The sequence below is a fragment of the Calliphora vicina genome, chromosome 4, assembly GCF_958450345.1.
Source record: "Calliphora vicina chromosome 4, idCalVici1.1, whole genome shotgun sequence".
Lineage (NCBI taxonomy): Eukaryota > Metazoa > Arthropoda > Insecta > Diptera > Calliphoridae > Calliphora > Calliphora vicina.
The window spans coordinates 90,665,188-90,683,773 of NC_088783.1; the positions used below are offsets into that span (position 1 = coordinate 90,665,188).

At 32.3% G+C, this 18,586-nt stretch overlaps 1 protein-coding gene across 1 annotated transcript in view; it reads right to left on the bottom strand.

The window, feature by feature from the left end:
* The window catches only part of Atg5 (autophagy protein 5), a 318,890-nt gene that overhangs the window by 138,661 nt on the left and 161,643 nt on the right, over positions 1 to 18,586 (bottom strand). The window lies entirely within an intron of this gene.

Sequence of the window (18,586 nt, forward strand, 5' to 3'; positions counted from 1 at the left end):
TTAAGCAAATAAAAATTCTACAAAAAAATGTAGCATGTTAATTTCTGTAACGTTCGTCACGATTCGAGTTCTCCCAAAAAGTGCATTTTACGATTGTATTCTGGGATGGCAAAGTTGGTGCAATTGTACTTTTTTTGGTACAATTCGAAGATGAAAAGTACACCAATGACTCATTTGGTACAATTATAAAATGACTTATTTCTAGTTTAAAAAATAAATTTAAAAATTTTATTTTTTTATGTATTATATATTGACTTCGTAAAAAGTTTCGTCAACGAATAAAATGGTAATAGTTGTTGAAATAGGAAAGGAATTACTTGGAATCGCCTAAGAAAAACAGTTTTTATTTAATTTTTTTTTGGAAAAATAAAGATTTCGAGGTGAGCCTTAAAATTAGCAATGTGAGGAAAAATTATAATTTTTTATGAGAAAGCTGCTATTAAAACAGAGCAAAATACATATAAATGGGGGAAAAGTACCAAAAAGTTAATATAACGTCCAGTCCCGTCCACTGAGGACAAGGTAAGAACGTGTATCCTGGCAAAGAGAGAACTCAAACTAATAATTTCTCATTCTTTTAGGTGCGGTGATATCAATGTTGTCAACAGAGAAACCAGGGGTGAGCGGACGCTGACATTGACTTCGGTGTATATGCCATATGAGGTAGCAGATCCACCAGGCAACGAGGTGCTGGAGCTAACGGCGTATGCAAAAAGGAGAGGAGAGGCCAAAATGGTGGACTAAGGAACTTCGAGTCCAGAGGTCGACGGTTAGGAAATCTTTTAAAAGGGCGAAGCTCACTGGATTACAAGGAGACTGGAACAACTACAAGGTGTGCTTCAATAAATACAAGGGAGATCTGAAAAGAGCGAAGCGTCAATGAGATGTCAAGGTTTCGGAGAATTTTATACAAAGACCCAAAGGCCATAGGGTATATTCAAAGAGCCGACAACTCATGGACGGAATCCAGCTCGGAAACACTCTCCCTGTTTATGGAAACACACTTTCCTGGTTGTGAAGGTACAGGCAGTAGGGATGGCGATCAGGGGGTTAATATGCCTGAGGGTATTAGTCATGACTCAAGACAAATTGAGGAAATAGTCACTAGGGAAAAACTAGCCTGGGTGGTGAAAACTTTCGACCCGTACAAATCTCCGGGTCCGGATGGAGTATTTCCGGCGATGCTATGTAATATCCCGGATACAGCACTATTTCTTTTGGTGGATATCTTCAAGAGTTGTCTCAGTAGTAAGTATCTGCCGTGCGGGTGGAGGGAGGTCAAGGTTGTCTTCATACCTAAGGCCGGTAAGGCCAGCCACTCGAAACCAAAGGATTTTAGACCTATTAGCCTATAGTCTTTTCTTCTGAAGACATTAGAACGACTGATAGATCTACATCTAAGGAGCAATATAGATACTCATCTCATTAGCAACGCTCAACTTGCCTACCTCAAGGGTAAGTCTGTTGAGAGTGCGCTTCATGAGGTGGTCGGTTGTATAGAGCACAGTCTGAAGCATCTGAAGCATAGGATGCGCCTTTAATAACATTAAAACAGAGGCAATTAGGGACTCGTTTGTGAGTTGGATAATTTTAATGCTGTAAAGCAGGATTATCAACTCAACCCTAGGGGACGATGTGATCAGAAGACGGGTTAACAGAGGAACACCACAAGGTGGAGTTCTTTCTCCTCTTCTGTGGTTACTGGTGGTTAATTCTATTCTTAGGACCTTCGAATCTAAGGGCAGGAAGATAGTCGCCTATGCGGATAACGTGGTGAACCTGATCAATAGAAAATTTCTCTCAACTATCAGTGACATCATGCAGGAATCGCTTGGCGATCGCTGGTCCCATCAAAGACAGAATTGGTGTAATTTACTAGGAAGTACAAGGTAGAGAGCTTCAATTTGCCGAAATTAGACGGTGTTGAGCTGAGTTTATCAGGGGGAGCAGTTTTCACTGACGGTTCCAAAATGGACTCTGGTACAGGGACCGGGGTTTATTTGGTCGACTATGATATCTAGCGCTCATATAGACTCTCTAACGAGTGTAGCGTCTTCCAGGTAGAGATCTTCGCGATCTGGAAAATCACAGAGTTGATAAAGGCACACGTCAATAGAGGGGCTGCAGTGACTATATACGTAGACAGTCAGACGGCACTAAAGGCTCTGGAGTGTCATTTAATACACTCCAACCTAGTAGAAGACTGTTGGAGAGCTCTAGAGGAGTATTGGTACACTACTTAGTAGGATTGTGTTGGGTACCAGGGACCTGTGATATACAGGGAAATGAGGTAGCAGATAAACTGGCTAGACATGGTTCTGATCTGGATCATAATAATAAGGAACGGGATGTTAAACCACCCATTTGTCACTACTACAGGTTAATTTACGAAAGATTCCGCGACTATACAAATCAATCCTGGGGCAGTACGTCAGATTGCAAAGTGTCCAGGGCCTTATGGCCAAAACTGAATGCAAACGCGACTGGAACACAGATAGAGTTGGATATAATTCAGTAGGAGTGATAACAGGTCATTGCTCAATTGGAGTCTTTAAGGGTAAATGGGATAATGGCACTCAGGACATCTGTAGAGTGTGTGGAGGTGCAGAGGAGTAGAGCACATTATGTGCAACTGCCCTAGGTTACATGGTCACAGACTTAGATGGCTAGGAAATAGATTTCTGGACGAACTCGGTAGTGTTGCTAGCTGCACACTGAGCAACATACTAGGTTTCATTAAGAGAATAGGGTGGATATTTAAGGGACGTTCTACGGCGATTCCAAATCCGTAAAAAGATTTCTCTTCCTTTCTTTCTCTTTTTAACATGCGGTACTTTGGACTCTTCTCTTATTCTAAGGCTATCCTCATTGTCTACATCTATTGAAAGGGAATCACAATAGACCTCAAGGCCTCCGAGTGGAAGTGCACATAGTGTACACCCCTTCCTAACCTAACCTAACAACCTGAAAATAAATTGAATTCAAACATTTTAAGCTAATTCTGATAAAATTTTAAACGTTGACTCCTCCTGTCATGCAACAATTAACTTAAACTTGGTACAACAATTAACTAAAGTTTGGTACATTTTGAAAGCATAGTTTTCTTGAGTGTGTCTTCAAACTTGACGGTTGATCTAGAGTAAAAATGTAAAAGGAAATTGGTACTTTTTTCTAATGGTACTTTATAATTTATCAATAAAAAATTTAGCTAATATGCTTCTGAGTAACATAAGAATCAAAGATAAGGGGTACTTTTTCAATATTCTGTAATAATGTACCTTGAACATATATGGCTATGATCGAATGGATATCCAAATGGTACTCTTTATTCTAGTCTTATAATAAATCCATATCAATTAAATTAAAGAAATGGTCTGCCTATTTAAAAAGATACAGAATAAATTGGTATCAAATATTTGAAGAAAATATTTTTTATCTTATTTTAAGTGAAAAAAATATTGTTACGATTTACGAAAATTTGATTTGGTACAATCATTTTCAAAAAAGTACAATTTTTAATGCTTGTTGGTACAATTTTTAAATTTCATTTGCCACCCTTGATTGTATTAGTTATTTACTCTCTCCGCTCTCACCAAGATTCGGTGTTGCCAGTAAACTTTCGTGTCTTTTCCCCAATACAAAATCTCATATTGTCCATCATACATGTTAAAAAGCAACGCTGATTCATAAAGTGTACGATACACAACCTGTCTATTTGAATGCTCAAGCTATACTGATTAAAGTTGTTTATTTCTCTACAATGCGTGTACACAAGTACATAATAGACGAGTAAATGAAAAGGAGCGGCTCCCTGCATTTGCCTTTGATTGAGTTAACCCTTTCCGTCCCATGAATTTTCAAAATTTGCGGATTTCAGTGAACTTTTCGATCACATTTCTTGCACTCGTACACAAAATACTAAAGTAAATCGAACAAAAACATATTACAAAATAAAAAAGAAATAACACATAATATCGAGACATTTAAAAAAGTAAGCAAAAACCGTACATAATATATAAATGTCTCTACAAAATACGTTAAATTTACCTACACATTTCTGTAGGCGGGGCACAGTGTCAGATATGTGTAATCTAGAGGGACTAAAGTCTGAATTTTAAAAACGGGTAAAGATAATTCAATGATTTTTGAAACACAGGTTTCCTACGAGGAAATTTGAGGTGGGCGTGGCAATATTATGCCTACTTCCCATACAAATGTTAAAATCAAAATTTTAATATTGTATGGAATCACCACCATAGTGGGGAGGGTATAGTGGGTTATGTTTGCTGATGTTTATAATGTAAAAAAGTATTGTCCCAACATCCACCTTAGAGTATACCAATCTGCTCAGGATCACTTTCTGAGTGTATTTAGCAATGTCCGTCCGTCTGTCCGTCCATATAAACCTTATAATCAAACTACAGTCGCAATTTCAAAGATAATTCGACAAAATTTGGTACAAGCTTTTATATACATAGATTATTGAATTTTGTTAGAATCGGTTCATTATTTCTCCTAGCCTCCATACGATTGCCCTATCTAAAAATAGTTAAACTCTCATAAATATCTTAGTTATATATAGATATCCAAACCAAATTCAGCACAATTAAGTTTCATATAAACCAAACTCGCACCACCAAATTTTGTGACGATCGGTCCATAATTAGTCATATCTCCCATATAAGGCCCACTTTCGAAAATCACTTTATCTAGCATAAATTTCTTAAAAATATTGATATTGCAATAAAATTTAACACAAATAAGTTATACACTGGTTCATATTCCTATAAACGCCCACTACTTTTTTTAAAAAGATTGTAAACATTAAACATGAACCTATTTAGGAGGCTACAAATTTGTTTATTAAATTAGTTAAGACTTCACTTAAAATATTGTTAAAAAAAAAATCATTTGTACTTTATTTATTTTTATTTAATTAAATTTTGAGATTAACAGCCATTTTTAAGGGTATTTTCCTATAAACGCACTTTAATTTATGGGCTTACTGTAGCATTATTAATAATGTGTGGATGATCCTTTGGTATGGATTATTTCAAAAATACGGCGTGGCATTGATTCCACTAATTTTTTAAGCAGATTGAAATCAATTTCCTCCCAGACTTGTTTAATTCTTAGTTTCAGCTCTGTCACATTCATTATGCTTTCATTCTGGGCATTATTTGCATAAACTTTAGGGGCAATGTATCCCCACAAGTTCTCCATTGGGTTTAAGTCCGGACTACAAGCCGGCCAGTCCAACAGAGGAAGGCTATGTTCATTAAACCAAGATTTCGATTGCTTAGAAACATGGATTGCAGCATTATCTTGTTGGAATATGCAATCTTCATCCATTTTTTCATCCATTCGTTATAAATCGCACTATTCATTTTTGTCGGAACAAAACATATTTTCGACTTGCCAACTGCAGAAAACGCTGACCAATCTATAACACTGCCACCACCGAAATTACGTTTTGACATTCGAACATCGTTAGATCTCAAATCGTGCCAATAGCATGAGTCAGGACCGTCCAAATTTAATTTTTTTTCGTCAGAGAAAATTACTTTTTTCCACTCATCTGTCCATTTCATATATTTTATTGCGAATTTTAGACGGTTTTCTTTATGGTGCTTTTTTAGCATTGGTTTACATTTCGGCTTTTTCCATTTTATGTTTTCATCGTTTCGTAAAATGTGTGCAACGTGTTTAGAAGTCACTAGAAGATTAAATTTATTCTTTACTTTTGTGGAATTCAATTTGTTGCGGGTTGATTCTTGTTTTATTAGATTAAGTTGTCTTCTTGTTAGTTTTGTATTTCCCTTTGTGGGTTTTCGAACTCCATAATTTTGACCTTTCTTCAAGAAATTTCGCACCACACTATTGGAACATCCTTGGTCGTGAAAAAATTTAATTTGAATCTTTTCTTGATCGGACAAAAAAGTTCCCTTGGGCATCTTTAAAAGTGATGAAATTTATTGATTCAAATAGAAAAATTGCAGTAAATTGAGATGTTACTATTAGAAGCGTTTATTTATTTAATTTTTGGTAACTTTTTTAAAAACAAATTTCACGTCTGCGTTTATACGAATCGTCCACTTAAAATAGCACCAAGAACATTTGATCGCATAATTAAGGCAAACAACAAGAATAAGAAAAAAATTAATTACTTTCAAAAAGTACCGTTAACCCTCTAACCGGCCAATTTTATTTGGAGGTGAAATAATATACCAGGTTATTGTTTGAAAAATAAAAGAAATACGTTGGAATAAAAACAAACAAAAGACAAGTGCACGTTCTTGTTTATCACAATAAGTAAATTGTTTGTCTCTTTACAAATATTTACCGTTATAACGGGAAAAATAACCAAATAAAGCAGCATTACATACCCGCCTAAAGGCAGCCTTGCCGGTTAGAGGGTTAAGTTGTCTCTCATTAGAAAGGTTAAATTTTGCATTTGGATGAAGTTAGCTCCGAAAGTTAGCCCCGTTTTTTAACATTACCTATGTTAATGTGTAAACTAACATACTTCGTACTCAAAGACTGTTAGGTTAACAGAGCTGCATTATTTTCAGCTCATTTAACATTTTATGATATAAAATCAAAATAAAATGGTTTTACCGATCATTCAGTTTAAATATATGACAACAATTTTTTTTAAAATGAGATAAACAAAAAATTAAATATTTATTTATGAACTATCGTTGATTCCTTTGCTTTTAGCGTATTTTTATACCAGATACATGAGAGACACATGGACATGAACAAAAATTCTAAATTGTGGTAAAACTAGTCATAATAGGGTGGAAAGGCTTGATTTCAGAAATGTACAGTTTATATTCAGAATTTATTTCATATTAATTTAAAAATAGTGAAATTTCACATTTTGTTAAAAGGGCAGATGGAAATTTGGAAAAAATGGTTAAATTTTGGAATTGTGCTCGATCTTGCCCTAATACGGTGGAATGCCATTACTTCAGAGAGTTCAGAACTGTTTAGTTTATATTCAGAATTTATTTCAGATCAGAGTAATTTGACTTTTCAAATAGTGAAATCTCACATTTTTATAAAAGGGGCACATTGAAATTTTGAAAAAATGGTTACATTTTGAAATTGTGCTCGATCTTGCCCTAATGGAGTGGAAATCCATCACTTCAGAGAGTTCAGAACTGTATAGTTTATATTCAGAATTTATTTCAGATCGGAGTAATTTGTCTTTTCAAATAGTGAAATTTCACATTTTGTTAAAAGGGGCACATTAAAATTTTGAAAAAATGGTTAAATTTTGAAATTGTGCTCGATCTACTCCGAATACGCTGGAAAGCCATTACTTCAGAGAGTACAGAATTGTTCACCTTATATTCAGAATATATTTCAGATCAGAGTAATTTGACTTTTCAAATAGTGAAATTTCATATTTTGTTAAAACGGGCACATTGAAATTTTGAAAAAATGGTTAAATTTTGAAATTGTGGTCGATCTTGCCCTAATTGAGTGGAAAGCCATCACTTCAGAGAGTTCAGAACTGTCCACCGTATATCCAGAATCTATTTCAGATCGGAGATATATAATTTTCCATATAGTAAAATTTCACATTTTTTTAAAAGGGGCACATGGAAATTTGGAAAAAATGGTTAAATTTTGAAATTGTGCTCGATCTAGTCCTAATGAGTTGGAAAGCCATCACTTCAGAAAGTTCAGAACTGTTTAGTTTATATGACTTTATAATGACTTTCCAGCGTATTCGGACTAGATCGAGCACAATTTCAAAATTTAACAATTTTTTCCAAATTTCCATGTGCACCTTTTAAAAAAATGTGAAATTTCACTATATGGAAAATTATATATCTCCGATCTGAAATAAATTCTGAATATACGATGAACGGTCCTGAACTCTCTGAAGTAATGGCTTTCCAACCCATTAGGACTAGATCGAGCACAATTCCAAAATTTAACCATTTTTTCCAAATTTCCATGTGCCCCTTTAAAATAAAATGTGAAATTTCACTACATGGAAAATTATATATCTCCGATCTGAAATAAATTCTGAATATTATTTTTTTTATTTATTTATTACTATCATCAATCATTAGTAATTATTTAATTTAGTATATATATATTATGAAATTTTACTTAAAGTATTACATCAATTTAAAACTTAACTATTTACAATATTATAAGCTAGAGATATGAGTCATACAATTAGGTAAAAAGATAGAAAAAAAAACCTTAAATATTTTAAGGAATTTTTTTTTTTGAACTTGCTTCAGTAACTTCTTTACAGAAGTTGTCAAGATTTAGTTAATCTAGCAAATTTCTTATAGATTAAAAATTTGAAGATCTACACCTATCTTCAAATCTGAGTAATATTTCATTAAATAAAGTATTAAGCATTTTCTGATTATAATTATTATGTAGACGATTAGTGGAAAATCTTCGTGACAAATTAAAAACAGTTTTTAAGTTTTTATTTTGAATGACTTGAAGCTTTTTAAGGTTTGTTTTGGCACAGTTTTGAAACTAAACTTGACAACTATATGTCATGATCGGTCGTATGCACATTTTATAAAGTAACAATTTGTTGTTGGAATTTAGTTTCGATTTTCTGTTAAGAAGTGGTAATAGCGCTCGTCCACATTTTAATGCTTTTTCACAGGTATATAATATATGTGGTTTAAACGTTAATTTTTTATCCATAATAACGCCAAGATACTTTATTGTATCTTGTATTGGTATTGTTATTCCGTTTATAGTAAGATGGTTACTCGGTATTCTTTTTGGTGATTTATTAAAGGGAAATATTATTGCCGGAGTCTTATCTTGGTTGATTTTGATTTTCCACTTATCGAAAAACTTCTGGGAATCCAATAATCCTTTTTTCATTCTCTTAATAATGGCGTTTGATACTTTTTCACTGGCAATAAGTGCAGAATCGTCAGCATAAAATGCAACTGTTTGATATTTTGTTGTTTTAAAGTCCGATATGAAAATTGAGTATAATGTTGGTGATAGTATTGAGCCTTGCGGCACTTCGGCGGGGATGCTTCTATGTGTTGAGGCACCTCCATCTACCCTTACTTCAAAGAATCTGTTTGATAAAAAACTTTTAATAATTTTTATATATTGGATAATTAAATTTATTAAGTTTAAATATCAATCCATCGTGCCATATGGAATCGAAGGCTTTTTCGATGTCTAAGAAAATGATTCCAGTACTTTTTCTGTTGACTTTATTTTTAGTAATTAAATTATCCATTGCACAAGCACCAATTAAAAATTTTGTTATAAATTCAAAGAAATTATCTGGCATCTTTTTTAAAATGATTGTCGGAATTCCGTCAATACCAGGAGCTTTTTTATTTTTCAAATTTTTAGTAAAGAATTTTACTTTTTCAATAGTTGTTAGATCATTAGCTTTGCTTTGTATTGGTTGCAAATCTATCCACCTAATATATTTGTTTACATCTTGATCAGCTGTTGATATTATTCTCTTTGTTATTTGGTGAGAGTGTTCAAAAACATCTGCAATGAGATTAGCTTTACTAACATTATCATGTACAACGTGGCCATTAACTGTCAAATTACCGACGGCGTTATTTTTACCAATTACTGTCTTTGCAATTTTCCAGAATTTTTGTTTGCCAGTAGGCAGACTTTTTAAAAGTTATTCCAGTAGTTATTTCTATCAATAGAAACATTTTGGTTGATTAAAATGTTAAGCTGTTTTAATATACACAAAATAACTTGTCTCTCAGACTGTTGATTACATCTTTGCAACTTACGCTTGAATCTGTTTCGCTGTCCAATTAGGTATAAACTTAGTTTAGAGAGTTTTCTTTGCCATGTTCGTTTCTCGCCAACTGGAACTTTTTTAGATGCGCTTACCATAATATTTGTTACACATTCTAAGCAGATGTAAACCTGATTGGGCGATTATTTATCTCTATTACAATAGATATGTTTTCGATTTTTGTTGTGTTGAATTTTGCAACCTGCCTATGAGGTATTGTATTTCTGACAGCTATTAATACGCCACCTCCATGGGTTGTTCTATCTTCTCTATATACTTTATAATTTAATAATTTGAGTTTATTATATGATTTCAAAAATGTTTCGTTAATAAAAACTAAATCTATTTGTTTTTCTTTCAAAACGTGTTCTAATTGATTAATTGCAGTACTACTTGTTATGCCTTGGGCATTAAATTGCATAACACGAATCATGGTTAATGTTTGTTGATTATATGACATATTTCAGCATGTTCCCGAGTACTCGCATTTTGTCAAATTTAGTTTTACACTTTTCCAAGGCATCTAGTGCCTCGAAATATATTTCTAAGATCTTTTCATTAGATAAATTATCATCTTTAGAATTATTACGACGACTATCATTTGACGTAGAAGCTTCATTGCAATCATTTGACCATAAATTATTAGGCCCATGTGCATTACTAAGAATTGGTGGAAACTCATGTGCTGAAAAATTTAACTCAGGTTGTTTAAAACTTACTTTTGTACGGTTTGCTGATACTTTTTGTCTCATTTCTAAATACTCCCGTCTTGATGAACAGCGTGCATCGTCAGCCCGATGATTTACGTTTTTAAGATTCTTTTTAACACAGTTGAAGCATTTGTAAACCACGGGTCCTTCAAATGAAGTTTTATTTAATTGGCAGGTTGAGTAGTCATGCTGCCCTCCACAACCAATGCAATTAGTTGATCTATGGCAATTTGACGATCCGTGGCCAAACATGGCACATTTTGTACACTGCGTTGGTTTGGAGGGGATTTCTCCAATGAATGGCAATATTATGAAAATATATAATTCTTAAAACTTCCCGTTTGGAAATCTGGTTTCTATTGAACTCTAACATAAATATAGCATCATCTGCCGTAGATTTTGATGTTGTAATCTTTTTTATATTAATTGCTTCAATATTAAAACTTTGTTTGAATTCTTCAAAAATGGTTTTTGTATTCATTTGTGGTAAACCAAATAGTACCAGTTTGAACTTGTTTTGATCTTTAACTGGGTGTGTGTTAAAAGTTATAGCCTTTTCGTTTTAGAGTTTTATAGTTTCCTCATAAATAGATAAGGTGTTTGCCAAGACTTTTGTGCCTTCTCTTATATTTGCAGTTGTCTCCAAGTAACTTGATTACATTACAAAAACTATGACAGGAGTCCACAACTATTGGTGGAATTTTTACAGAGTACTCTTTAAATTCTCCTTCTTCAGACCCTGAATCATCATCGTCAGATAACTCTTGAAATCTATTAGAATACTGTCTATCAGTTGTCTTTTGCTGCCTAAACTTGGGTGTATTGCACCAGAACATTTTACGTTTCGAAGTCATAATAAAACCGATTCAAAATATATATAAATATATATTTGTTTAGAAAGTTTTTTTTAATTTTTCTTCACTTGAAAGATCAGCTGTTTTTATATACTTTTTCGCTGATTATTGTAAGAGTCAATCAAATTCTGAATATACGGTGAACAGTTCTGAACTCTCTGAAGCAATGGCTTTCCAACCCATTAGGACTAGATCGAGCACAATTTCAAAATTTAACCATTTTTTCAAAATTTCAATGTGCCCCTTTTAACAAAATGTGAAATTTCACAATTTGAAAAGTCAAATTACTGCGATCTGAAATAAATTCTGAATATAAACTAAACAGTTCTGAACTCTCTGAAGTGATGGCTTTTTTCAAAATTTCAATGTGCCCCTTTTAACAAAATGCGAAATTTCACTATTTGAAAAGTCAAATTACTCTGATCTGAAATAAATTCTGATTATAAGGTGAACAATTCTGGACTCTCTGAAGTAATGGCTTTCCAGCGTATTCGGACTAGATCGAGCACAATTTCAAAATTTAACCATTTTTTCAAAATTTCAATGTGAGCCTTTTAACAAAATGAGAAATTTCACTATTTGAAAAGACAAATTACACCGATCTGAAATAAATTCTGTATATAAACTGAACTTCTGAAGCAATGGCTTTCAAACCCATTAGGACTAGATCGAGCACAATTCCAAAATTTAACAATTTTTTCCAAATTTCCATGTGCCCCTTTTAAAAAAATGTGAAATTTCACTATATGGAAAATTATATATCTCCGATCTGAAATAAATTCTGGATATACGGTGAACAGTTCTTAACTCTCTGAAGTAATGGCTTTCCAACCCATTAGGACTAGATCGAGCACAAATTCAAAATTTAACAATTTTTTCCAAATTTCCATGTGCCCCTTTTAAAAAAATGTGAAATTTCACTATATGGAAAATTAATATCTCCGATCTGAAATAAATTCTGTATATACGGTGAACAGTTCTGAACTCTATGAAGCAATGGCTTTCCAACACATTAGGACTAGATCGAGCACAATTTCAAAATTTAACCATTTTTTCAAAATTTCAATGTGCCCCTTTTAACAAAATGTGAAATTTCACTATTTGAAAAGTCAAATTACTCCGACCTGAAATAAATTCTGAATATAAACTAAACAGTTCTGAACTCTCTGAAGTGATGGCTTTCCACTCCATTAGGGCAAGATCGAGCACAATTTCAAAATTTAACCATTTTTTCAAAATTTCAATGTGCCCCTTTTAACAAAATGTGAAATTTCACTATTTGAAAAGTCAAATTACTCTGATCTGAAATAAATTCTGAATATAAACTAAACAGTTCTGAACTCTCTGAAGTGATGGCTTTCCACTCTATTAGGGCAAGATCGAGCACAATTTCAAAATTCAACCATTTTTTCAAAATTTCAATTTGCCCCTTTTAACAAAATGTGAAATTTCACTATTTGAAAAGTCAAATTACTCTGATCTGAAATAAATTCTAAATATATGCTAAACAGTTCTGAACTCTCTGAAGTAATGGCATTCCACCGTATTAGGGCAAGATCGGGCACAATTCCAAAATTTAACCATTTTTTCCAAATTTCCATCTGCCCTTTTAACAAAATGTGAAATGTCACTATTTTTAAATTAATATGAAATAAATTCTGAATATAAACTGTACATTTCTGAAATCAAGCCTTTCCACCCTATTATGACTAGTTTTACCGCAATTTAGAATTTTTAATTTTTTTTTATGTCCATGTGTCTCTTATGTATCTGGTATAAAAATACTCTAAAAGCAAAGAAATCAACGATAGTTCATAAATAAATATTTAATTTTTTTTTATCTAATTTTTAAAAAAATTGTTATTATATATTTAAACTGAATGATCGGTAAAACCATTTTATTTTGATTTTATATCATAAAATGTTAAATGAGCTGAAAATAATGCAGCTCTGTTAACCAAACAGTCTTTGAGTACGAAGTATGTCAGTTTACACATTAACATAGGTAATGTTAAAAAACGGAGCTAATTTTCGGAGCTAACTTCACACACATTTATATTTTAGTAAATTAAATCATTCGTTTATTAAAATTTGTACTTTTCATTTCTTGGAACTTCCTTTTTCTAAAGATCAAGATCAATGCTTTCGGAGGAGTACTAATAGTAGAAAGTCCAAATCTTCTATTCTGTGTTGAGAACAAACGTCGGCAAACCACTCTGGGGTCAAGCGTTTACACGACTCAATAATAAAAGATTTTATACCAATTTTTTGGGGCTCAGATTTAAACATTTTATGAAATATTAAAATATGTCTTTTGCTTGCATCAATTAGTTTGAATGATGGAGCTGCTAGATTTCCAAAATCTGTAAGCGACTGATAATTTTTAAAATATATAAAAAGTTCGCTTGGTGCTGTAAGAACTTCATCCATCTTTCTCAATTCGTCACTACATTTTTCGCATTGTAATTTTGGAATGACTTTAAATGCTACGTATCCAACAAAGTATCTCATAGAAACTAGTTCGAAATTTATAGCTGCAGAATTTTCAAAAACATCTTAAAAAAAATAATCTGCATATATGTGGCTCTCAAAATCAATATTGTCAATTTTATCGCAACTTGGGTCTTTATGTTCAATACATAAATCTGCTTCAAAGTCAGCATCAACATTCGTTATCCCGTCGTGTACAAGTTCACAGTTGCTAGAAGAGCTTGACTGAACTAATTTAGAAACATAAATTCAAGCCATATGTTTTTTGTTTGAAAAATATTTAATATTTCAAATATTTTTCAAGTATAAAACATGATTACATTTCCATTCAATTTCAATTATGAATTGTGATAGTAATATAATTTAATAAATAAACATTTAATAATTATATTATTAAATTGTTCAAGCTTGTGTTCTTTTCGCGATTTGTTTTCATTTTTTAGCGATTTTTAATTTAAGATATAGCAACACTACTTTTGCGATAACACATGATGCAACAGCTGTTATTTGACGCTGTTTGATCTTGCAAATGAATTGCAAGATCAAATAAAAAAATACCCAAAATGAAGGAAAATATTTGGTGTTTAGTGGTCACACATTGGTCACATTACAAGAATGTTTTCATATTGGCAAATAAATTTGTTTGACCAAATTCAGCTGTTTTCTTGTTTGCAGTGGAAAAATATTTTCTGTTCAAACTAGAAACATAAAATATTTGACGCTTAAATAAAAGTACTGAAATTTCATAATTCTTTCAAATGTAAAGCAAAATCAGGTAATATTTTACTTTCTAGAAATGTCTTTTTTATTGATGAAAGAAATTAAAGTTGTTTTGCAGCTTTATTTAATAATTATTTAGAACAAATATTACCATAAATGTGACCACAAGTCAAATATATTTTCCCCTTTGTGTGTTTGATAGTATTTCGGTGTAGTTTGATTAAACAAATATGGCAAATAAATGTGTACAGTGTGAACACAAAATCAACCCATGAATTATTTGATGTAGTTTTGATCAAACACATGAAAGATCTTGTGTCAAATAATTTGCGTAGTCTGACCCTACCTTTATTCGCAAATAAATATATTGAAAGTAGACAAATTAGCCGTATAAACAGTGAATTAATTTTTCATTTGCAAATAGTTAACTCACGAAAACAATTCCTGATTAACGACACTATTTGCAAATAAGATTTTAAATATTGCCATATTTTTTAATATTTTTAGTATTTCTTTCGTTTTTTAAATATTTCATTGCGTTTTTGCATTAAATGGATTGCAAGACAATCAAGAATTTTTAATTCTTAAATTTTTGCATTTAAAAAAATAAGAATTTTCCGTAACCAAAGTGACATATAAACAGAGAGTTAGTTAATTGCAAATTATTTTTATTTGCGAATAGGCTACGTATAAACGTAGTATGTCCTTCAATGTTAAGCTGAATTGCAGATCTGTAGCAATTATCACCATAAAGAGAGGCACTATTAAGACAATCGAAAATCTTTGAAACTGAAATGTTTTATAAAAAATACTAGCTGAACCCGGTCCGCGTTGCTGGCCTTTAGAAAACATCTGTTTTATATTGCATATCGATCTCGATTTTAATATACAGTGTCGGACAAAGTCGGTGAATCAACCTTCAATGTTAATACATGTAGTGGCATTTCGGCTGGTTCCAATAAATTCAAAAATTTAGTATGGAAATATCTTATTCATGACCATATAACAAGAGTAAACCAAATTGTTTATTACAGACAGAAAATTAAAATCTGACTTTACACTGTTACCCAAAAGGCTTTTCTGAAGACATCATTAAAATATCATCAAAATAGGTCCAGCCATTTTTGAGTCCATACGGAACATACATACACACATCCATTTTTATGAAATACTAGCTGAACCCGGTCCGCGTTGCTGGCCCTTAGAAAACATCTGTTTTGTATTGCATCTCGATAATTTAGTCGGTGATCCAACCTTCAATGTTAATACATTGAAGTGGCATTCCGGCTGGATCCAATGAATTCAAAAATTCAGTAGGATAATCGACGGCTTGTTCTTCGTTCATTACTGTTTCAATCTATTTGTATTTTATTGTTTCACCAGGCAGTTTCAATTGTATTTGCTTATTGAGCTTGTTAACATCATAATTTGTTGGTGCCAAAATTGCATGTTCCCACAGCCAATCCGAATTGTTGTAGTTGGTTGTAAGACTTGGGAATACTTTGTCGACAACTTCTTGAATATTCATTTCCATTTGGCAGAAGTCCGGGAATGAAATCTCATTTGTGGAGGGATCAATTGGAGTTTTACCATTTCCGATGTCCGACAATTGCTTTGAGAAAATTTCGGCGGAAGGGTATTGCAGCAAATGCACACGCTTCGTTGATAGCATTCGGCTTCTGTAGCTTCATTTCCAGTGAAATAAATTTGAAGGAACTTCGTACTTGGGAAGCGGGATCAAATTCTGTGGTACATTTGGCCTTGAACTTTAAAGGTGGGCATGAAACCGACGTCATTTAAAAGCATGAGTTGTTCTTTTGGATATTTTGAAGGAAGTGTTTTAAAATAGAAAATGTAACTTAGAAACAGCTCAGACGGCTCAATAACTTGTGGCAGAATAACTTTACCGTACGAACACCACATTCCCGGGGACTCCTTAGGGAACTTCAAAATGCTGCAATGTAAGTAATGTTTGTTCATTGCGCCAATCAGTACATCCTTGTGATTCCTGTAGTCATCATACTTATTGTAATAAAAGTATGATTTACAGTGTTACCCGCTATGCTTTTCTGAAGATTCCGTAAAATTTCATCAAAATCGGTGGAGCCGTTTTTGAGTTCATTCGGAACATACATACATACCCACATACAAACATCCATTTTTATATATATAGATAGGGCATTAGCGGTATAATATAAAAATTGGATTTTTACACACCCCTCCGCCCACACACCTAATATAAAAAATCTGTCTGTACAGTGATAACCGCTGGGCTTTTCTGAAGATTCCCTGAACATTGCATCAAAATCGGTCCAGCCGTTTTTGAGTTCATTCGGAACATACATACCCACATACAAACATCCATTTTAATATATATAGATTGTATAATATATAAATATCATATGACTGTAAAAATTATTTAAAAAATGAATTTTCATTGAAAAATGTTGAAAAAACCTCTTTTTTATGATGGCTTTTCGCGGGTTTTGATACCTAGAAGAATTATTCAAAAATATGAATTTTATTTGAAAAATGTTGAAAAAACTCTTTTTTATGGGTTTCGCGCGTTTTGTTACCTGAATGAAACAAACAGGCTTATTAGGCGTAAAAGACCATAAAATGTTGGAAAAACCTTAATTGCTTAAAAATCAGATGCACAATAATTTCACTGCCTGTTTTAGAAAATAAAAATTTCCATTTGGGAATTTATATTGAAAACAAACACAAATTTTAGTTTTTTATTGTCGTTTCAATATATATGTAAAAACGAAATTTTTTATTTTACTTTCAAAAAAACAGACAAAAACCCATAAAAACAAACGGTTCCAATATGGTTTCTGCATTCCGGAGCAATAGCAACGTTTACTGCATTAATAATATAATTGTAGAGAAAACACTTTTCACACTTTTCACATTTTTCTCATTTAATGGTATTAATGCAGATCTCTAGATTGTAAGTACATAATTAAATTGTCTACAAAAAGGGAACTATAATTCGGTGCGAATCGATATAGCTTAATTTTTACAAAAATAAAACACATACTCTTGCCCTACAATTACACATTCGGTCGCATTAGCTCTTACGTTGGTTATTTGCACATAAATTGTTTGACAACAAAGCAAATTCGAGTAAAAAGTTTTGATACTTTTTTAGCAAAAGAAACAAAAAAACACACACACATACACATAAATAAATTGGATTGTAAAAAGAGCAAACATGTGTATGTATTAATGCATGTGGATTTTTGCTCTCTTCAATTCTCTAAGTGTGATCACAAACCAACAACAAATTGTGTTTGCAAAATTCGAAAGCGAAGTTATATGAGAGCGGGTTGTAATGATACACCCCGCCATAAGAAATTTTCCTTATATGAGACCTGAGTGTATTCCTTTTTGGATTGTTTTAGATTTTGATTAATTTAATACTTTCGTTTAGTTATGATAAAAGCCTCATTTCAAAAAAAGTTTCGTCTATACATGTAAATACAAACAAAGTTTCAAAGACATGTAAATTAAATATGTCAGTTGTTATACATACTCACTAATCATGTTTATTTAGATTTAGAGGTTAACATATACAAAAATGTTCTTCGTAACATTTTACATAAATTTGCTGAACATTTTAGGTATAAAATTTCGAAGATACACTTCAACTTTCAAAGTTACTTCCATTTTTGTAGAGTACGTCACAAAATTTTGTGATGAATCATTCCGCAACAAATACCTGTTAAAAAATTATGTTTTGTCATTCAAATGTACACTTAAATCGCACTAAACACTATTGGACATTTTTTACTTGAAAGGCAATTACATTTTTAAACCATTGTGAAATATTAGAAAATTATGACAATATGACATGATAGAGAGGAGGAGACCTTGTGAATTAGCCATATGTATAAGTTGAAGGTATTTTTTTTAAAGACAAAATAAAATTTAATATTTTAATCCGAAGACGCTTCGTAATTCTGTATATTACTATTCGGTCATTAAATATTTTCTCAATAATTAATTTGTTGCTGGATATT